Raw genomic sequence first — 8,661 nt, forward strand, 5'->3', positions numbered from 1 at the left:
CACGAGGCCGGATATTCAGTTTGGAGTCTCATAGGTCAGCAGATTTATGCATAGCCCAGGGTCTAAGCTAAGCATTGGCAGGCTGTCAAGAGGATTTTCCGGTACCTTAGTGGCACTTTACATCTTGGCTTGTTTTATCCCAAGGGGGGATCATTGCTGCCAGACTTACATGCTTTTTCGGACTCAGATTCGGCTGGTTGTTTTGACACGCGAGTGTCCACAAGTGGTTTTTGTTTCATGCGTGCCAGTTCATGTATATCATGGTTGAGCAAGAAGCAACCTACTGTGGTCACTTCAAGTTGTGAGGCTGAGTACAGGACAGTCTTCACAGCTACGGTTGAGTGTGTATGGCTGAGACGCCTTATGGCTGATTTGGATGTTGGACAGGACATTGCCAACACTATCTACACTGACAGTCAGAGCACATTGGCAGTTGTGAGGAACCCAGTTTTTCATGCTCGCACAAAGCACATTGAGGTGAATTACCACTATGTCAGGGAGAGGCTCTCAGCAGGAGAGGTCAGCTTGTCTTATGTGCCAACACTGAACAACCTTGCAGATCTTTTCACAAAGGCATTGTCTCGTGAGAATCTTGAAGTTTTCCACAAATCTTTGGGCTTACTCCCCTTTGTGGACTGATCATGTCCTCAGGGCATGGCACTTCCCTTTACTCATGTGCCAACTCTCCTTCACCGCATCACTCCAGGGGGGATTTGTTACCATATACATGTGGTAGTGATGTGTGTGAACACACTAGGACCGCCGGGGCATTTTTTCCCTCTTTAGGAGGTTTTTTCCCCCGAGCATTGTATATACGCCCATCACTCTAGGGCTATCTATCTTTCCATTGCACACTAAGTAACACACTCTCTATTGTGTGCCTTGAGCTTCCTTCGTCTTCTCCAAGCTGTGTGTGTTTCTTTGCAACCCTAATTCCAACATAAAACTCGTTCCAAAACTCTTGCTTCACAGCTCTAGATTTTACTTTACTGCCCCTCTTTGGCACCTCCTTAAAGCATTTCAACCAATATTTGGTTGTGAAATTTGCCTTTGTCAAGGATCATGCATCCACTCCAGAGTTGGGAAGGTCATATACTTCATGTACTTGGGCTTTGTTCATGCATCTTGCCTAATGTTTGGTTGTGAAATCCGCCTTAGTCGGGGATCATGCATCCACTCCAGAGTTGGGAAGGTCATATACCTCATGTACTTCGGCTTTGTTCATGCAACTTCCTCTCAAAAGTCATATAATGAGTGCACCAATGCATCTTTCCCCGTAACAAACTGGCAAAAATATAAGACATGAAAACATGGGCAGCCAACCAATAAAAGTTAAACTAAAACTGCATGAATGCACAAACATGTAGCACATACATGTATGCTTAAATGCATGCTTGCATGCCTCTACCTTGGGTGTAATACAAGATTGCATACATGCATATAAGATTGTGGAGCTTGAATGAATGCACATACATCTAGCCTCTAACCCGGGTTTTCTTCAAAGCAAGCTTATGATCTTGTGGACCTTGTAAAGAACAATGTACTATGTGCAAAGACAACCGAAATTACAATATATGAATGCATGCATGCACTTGTAATACATAATGCTCAAAGGTCACAATCAGCATAAGTTTAGTAAAACAAATGAATGCTTGCACAATAGTACCTCTGTGATGGGAGTGACAACATTTGCCATCTTTGAAGGAGTGGAGGCCTTGCGTGAAGGCGTAGTGAACACTTTTTTTATCATCTTCCTCACAAGGGATGTCGATGGTGTGGACAAAGGGGAGTCTGAGGGTGGAGGAGAGGGAGATGGAAAACGGGTTTTCCTCCTTTTCTTTGCTTCAATTGGGGGAATTGCTTGGCCACTAGCACTACCCGCTCTCTGCAACCATCGAAAAGCAGGCTTCATGATTGCGTAGTAAGGTGTAGGCCCCCACTAATTTCACATGCATAGTGAAGTTTTGTAGAAAATTCCAAAAGAATAAAGATTTTGAATGATTCAATTCTTAATTAAAAAGATTCAAGTGAAATTTATGTTTCCTCACTGAGCGACCAAACATCCCACCCCCTTGCTACCATCCCCAAAACTAAGTAGCTTGTGTACCACCTATTCATGCATATACCCACAAGAAGAATATGGCATGCTTCTTGGTAGACCATGGCTAAGAACTGCTAGTTTCCTCACCGAGCGACCAAACATCCCACCCCCTTGCTACTATCCCCAAAACTAAGTAGCTTGTGTACCACCTATTCATGCATATACCCACAAGGAGAATATAGAATGCTTCTTGGTAGACCATGGCTAAGAACTGCTAGTGCACCAACCAAACACTAACAATCCAGGGGTCCAACAAAAGAATCCAAATTAAGACAGACAATACAAGAAGATGGAAAAGGCTCTAAGACTAGAGGGGCTTTGTAAGAAATATGGAACAAAGAAAATTGAAAGGATGTTAGCCTCAATGAATATCTTCTCACTCATGGAAATAGACCTGACTGCTATTCTAATGGACAAAGAGTAGGCTCATAGGCCAAAAAAAATCAGGTATTGCTTTATCAGTGTAAGTTGGGCCCAAGATCAAAGTCAGTGATTTCAAAAAGGGTGATCTAGTATTTCTTTATCAGTGTAAGCTGGGACCCAAAAATCCTATTGTTAAAATTGCATGGTCAGGACCTTATGAGGTAGATTGGTTGTTCTCTAATGGCACAATAATGTTGTGAGATCTATCATGACTATTGTTGCTAAGTGTTTACAATGGGGCAAAATAGCTATACTATGCCGGATCATATGAGGTACCAGTGACACCAGTGCAAGAGGTCCTTTCAAAATACGATAATGAACCATTGCATGTATTTCATGTCAAACAAGTTGAAGAGAGAACATAGGATTCTCTAAGACCAATAGACTGCTTGGGTCTAACTCCAGTTCAAACTTAGACACATGAACAACGAGTAAGTGTGATTAAAGTCAACATTAGAATCAGCAAGGCACCCAAGAAGCTATTTTTCAATACATGCCAACGGGTTAGCTTAACACCAAGGGAAAAGGCATTGTGGGTTGACTCCAACTCAGATTCATATTCGGACCCAAATTACTCTACCAAGGTGATAACACGTAACAAGAAACTAAGGAAGCAAAGGACCCTCCAAATTCAGGAATTTCTCCATGATGAAACTATCTATAATGATCTAGAGATTTCAGATGTTATTTATAGGTGCCACCAGAATGGTTCAAGACTAGAAGGTGATGAATTACCATGATCAAAATATCTTTCAATTACCACCTCATCCCAAGTGTGTCCAAGTATTGGACCGAGTGCCAGAGTGGTTCTTGGCCAATGATAATGTCCTTGTGAGCCCACACATTAAAGACCCATCAACAATCTATCTTAGGAGTTTTGTGTCACAATTAGATATGCTACTGGGTGATACACCAACATACATATGTATGAAAGACATCACGATTTAGATAAAGGATATGCTTGTGAAATTGCAAATTGCTAGAGGAGTCCTTGATCAAAAAGTGAAGATGTTACTGGAAGCCAATGCCACAAGTAGCAAAGGATCCAAGCCTAGGATGTCTCTCAGGCTACAAGAGGTCAACCTCAAAAGTATTTACCATCTGGTTCAAATCACTAGAAAAATGATGACCAAATTGTAATGAACTTTATAGAGTTTGTACTTGATTCTTGGGTCTTAATTATGCATTGCCTACCGAAGAAGTTGAGTTTTGTTGCTTCTTTCTAGCTTTGTACCCAAAGTACACTGAACTTGTTGATCAGCAAAGGTACATTAAGATAGTTGATGAATTGAGGGATTGGTATGAAAGAAGTACCAACATAATGGACTGCTTGGAATAATGTTGTGGAGGAAGCACTAAGAAAGGGTCATGTAGAAGACTTGCAAGATGCTTTGCAGACATTTCATCTAAAGATGGGGCAATGTCATGTTCAAATCAAACAGTTGATCAAGATTACAAATGAGATTCTTTAGCTCATTGTCAAAGCCTCCAAGATTTGGTAGAAAGAGCTCACAAACAAGGCAGCCTGAGAGCCCCAGTTCAAGGAGATGGTTGAAATTCTCTTTGAAGCCAAATCAAGGTCAACCAATCACTTCTTGAAGGGTGGATTCACACAAAACCTTTTGACACAATCTTGCTAGAGCTACATTCAGAACAGAGTCCAGCATACATTATATGATGTTGACACAAAGACTTGGAATGTGTTAACACCATATGACATGGAAATGAAGACTGCATGCAAGGACCAACTAGAGCAGGAAGCTCTCTACCACTTAATCCAAAAAGAGAATGTTGGATCTAGTGCTCAAGGGGATCTTAATGCACCACCACAAAGCTCTAGATAAACAAAAGACAATCAAGTGGATGTACACATAATAGATTAATTAGAAGACTAGCTAAAATTTTGGAAATATTCCAAAATTCAAAGCAAAGGGGAAAGGAGATGTAGATTTTGGGAACAACCTCTAAATGAGATTTCAGATTGGGAGTTGAACTAGTAATGACCAAGGCCAGTTACTCCAATAGCTGTGCAGGTGATAGTTAATCAAAGGCCTAGTTCAGTGGCTATAAATAGGACCTACTATGCATTTAATGCTTTACATTGTTCCACTATCACAAAGTCCAATGACTTGGAGCTCTTTATGATCTTGTACTCTTGTAACTCTTTAATCATTAAGCTCAGAGTAGACTTCGTTCATACAGTTGTACTTTGACTACACTGATCTAAATACATATTCCGGTTCTAATTTCCTGTTCCATTCTTGTACCTCATTTTAGTCTTTGTTTCGTATGGTATCATAGCTGTCATAAGTGATCAGCTCATTCCATTGCGCTCCAAACAAAACACAAAATGATGAGGGTGTACCGTAGAAGGACTCTATAAAGACCCCTCTGATCCCAGTTGATAGCCGTATTGACAAAGCCAGGGGCATGTCCTCAGATTTTGAAACTTCAGATGGGGAGCTTGGCATCTCAGATACACAAGACATCCAGACAACTCATAAGATGGAGGGCTTACATGCAAACAACACCTTGAAGAAAAAGCCTTTTCCAATGAGCTTCAAGAACGGCTCAGCCAGACAACAAATCTAAAAGGAAGAAAGAAAAAATTTCAAATCCCAATAGGGCCTCAATCTCTCCTAAATGACATAAAAAATGAATCGGTCCACATCTAGTTTTTCTTTGAATTGTAAAGAGTTGATAGACACTATTAGAGATGTTTGTTTAAAAAAATGGATGCTTGACTTGTACTTGTAGCCTAAGGTTGAATTTATATGCCTGCAAGAAGTGAAAGCTAAGGGATTTTGTTTGGATTCTAATCTTCAAAACTTTAGCTAGAATCATAAGTGGTTTTACACTAATCACAGTACAGGTAAAGGAGGAGTTGTGATTGGTATTAACCTATTTGAAGTTCACATTGGCCAAAAGGGAAAATTGGATTGCTATTACTCTTAAGGAACCTTTCAATTACACAGTTGTCAGTCTTTATGCTTCAAAATATATTTCAAAAAGGACCTCTATATGGATAGAGCTTAGTGCTATTAATGATCCCCTCATGATCATAGGGGACTTCAACATGTTACTTCTTTGAATGACACATTAAAGATTTGGGATTGTTAGCAGCAAGCTAATGCGGATACCATTTTTCGGAGTTCTCCTTGTAAAAACAATTATTATTTTGATAAATCAGGAATATTGTAACTCCTATTTTCTTGGTAAACTTTGTAATTAATGAGCCGGGGCTACAAGCTTCCAGATTGTATCAGCCAATCAATTCCCAGTTTTGGTAGAACTCCAAATTATTACTTTTGACCACCCAAAAACCTTGGCTAACGTATAAAAGTCAATTTTTGTAAGTTTTTTGTAAGTTTTTGGATAAGAAATACATAGCGTGAGCTAACGGCGCTCACTTCTCTCCTTCTCGCGCTTCCTACTCCCTCTCCGGTTGTCACATTGCGAATGCGTTTGTTGCATTGTAACCGCAAATAAGAGCTCTAGCATTGACGTAAGCCATTCACAGTATTTCGTAGCTTTTGGCATCGCCGACCCGCGGCCTAATTTCATCATAACTAGAAATTTACACTTTTAAAACGAAAACTAAGCATAGGCGGGGTACTGGGGTATCATTGCTAAGCATTTAGATGCATTCTGGGTCGAAAACGACTAGGTCAAAAATCCACTGCTGTTAATAATTGCGCTGGAACTTGACCTAAAGTGGGGTTTGAGGCCATAGTCATGTGTGCTTAGGTCTTATAAACTTGTCCTAGAAGTTTCGTTACGTTTGGATGTCATTTGATGCTGTAAGGATGTGATTTGCTTGCCGATGAGCGATTGGCTTTTGGTGATTTCAGTCACTTGAGTGTAGCATGAGTTAGATGCGAGTTGTTAGTTGTTTTTTGAGAGATTGACAACCTCTTGTAGCCTCTATGCACTAGTCGAGTCAGCTTCGTTCCATGGTTTGACAAATTAATCGTGGTTCTGGCTAATACTGCACTAAGATAGGATGGTGAGGTTAGACATGCGTCCCACATTTGGCGCCATTGTCGGGGATCGAAGAGACCTAAACTAGGAAAAACACGAGCCTCTTGTGTAATTGTCCTTTAACTTCCTCTAGGTTCGCGTAGAGTTCAAAACTCTCTTTTAGAAACCGCATAGCTTAAGATTGTCATCTTTTGCTGTGTAGAGGTAGCTTGGAAGTAATCGTACTTGCTGAGTACCTTTAGGACTGTAGGATTGTAGATTTAGATTAGGATTTGGAGAATGATTGGTAGACGATACAAGTCTTAAGATCAAGACTCTGAAAAACATAAAAAACGCAAGAAAACGAGTGTTTGTGGACACTTTCCACAACCCCATTGCATGAGAAACTAGGAGTAGGGTAAGTAGGATCCGAGGTGGATTTCACAGCATTGCTCTCTCTGAAAGAATCAAGTGTGAGTTGTTATGTAAAGTTGCAGAATTTCAGGTCTACGGCTAGAAATAGCACGAAAAGACTCGAATTCACTCAATCCAACTGGGGAGTAAGCCTAAGAGTTGTCTGAACCAGTGGGTAAGCTCAAGGACACTTCAAGGTAAAAATTTCAAGAAGTTGACCAAAACTCATATTATTTACTTTTTCTTGACTTTTTAGGCCAAACTAAGTTTTGACTTGATTTATAGGCTTAAAAAACATCATAAAAAGACTGTCTTTGAGAAAATTGCAAAAAAGTGCTCATTTCAAGCCTCAAGTTAATAATCGCGATTATTAACTTTTTGCTCTAAATTAGCCAAGACTCATATCATTGATTCATTGCATGTGTACAAACAACTTTTGTAAAGGCCCAAAAGATTTGGATCACTAAACTGGCAAAAAACTGGGTGAAAATACTGACTTTTTGAATCTTGAGTGTGAATTGAGGAAAAATTTATCCAAACTTGTTGAAAATTGATTCATAGGCTTATATTGATGTGATAAACATGTGTATATGCTCAGTTGACCAAAAACTTGCAAAATTTTGGTAAAAGTAAATAATCGCGATTATTTACTTCTGCCCTGTTTTTGAACTTTTTTTACCAAGTTGGCATACCACTAGCTTTACCATGTTGTAATAAGCCCACAAACCAAATTTAGTAAGAATTGGATCACTGGAGTGAAAACTGTGATAAAAATTGCAAAGTTAGTCTGCGGACAGATAATTGATGACCATTTGACCAAAAATTGTCCAACCTTGATGAAAATTGGCTAGTGACCTTAACATAAGGTGCTTAACAGATCTGTGTCAAAGTTGGGATAAAAATTTGCAAAAAATTGTCAGGAGTAAATAATCACGATTATTTATATTTGCTTCAAAACTTAGTGATTTTGAAAATTTGAGTATACCACAAGGTCAAGCACATCAATTGGACCCCACAAATCAATTTTGGTGAAATTTGGGCCACAAAAGTGAGATTTAAGCCAAATTCTCAAAATCAGAGTCTGCGGACACGAAACAGTGGGTAAACTTGATCAAATTTTGTCCAAACTTGATGAAAATTGCCCAAGGGCTTTAGCAAGTTGTATACTTGCCAAACCAATCCAAAAAGCGCAAAAAAGTGACAAAAGTAAATAATCGCAATTATTTACTTCTGCTATCTAGAGACTTCAAATTTGACTTTTGGGCTTATACAGTGTTAGACCAGCATAATATAAGTCCATAGGGAAATTTTGGGTTCAATCGGATCAAAATTGGTATAGATACACTCAGTTTATAGATTGCAGCTTAAATCTTTGATTTTGCTAAGCTGAATCTGAAAGTCAAAATTTTGACTTACATAGCACGAATTGAACTGAAATACAGAGACCAATCACTGGAGTTCTCAAGAGCTCTACTATCCTTATGGAAAAATAGCTAATTTAACAAATTTTGTACAGGAATCAGGTTGCAGACTAGGAATCATTGGCTTGACAGAAAGTTGCAATTGAATCAAGTGAAAATTGACGACAAGTCAATCTAAGGTGAGTACTCAAACCAGGGCTTCATAAGTCTATATGAACCTTAGATCCGGTCTTGTAATAGAAAATCAAGTCCTATTCAGAGAAAACACCAGTAGAGTATCCACTGAAGAAAGCGTGAATCAAGGCAATTCCTTGCACACAATTCCTGAAGAAGTCTCGGACA

This window comes from Adiantum capillus-veneris, chromosome 15, assembly GCF_014529385.1.
Source record: "Adiantum capillus-veneris isolate H3 chromosome 15, ASM1452938v2, whole genome shotgun sequence".
NCBI lineage: Eukaryota > Viridiplantae > Streptophyta > Polypodiopsida > Polypodiales > Pteridaceae > Adiantum > Adiantum capillus-veneris.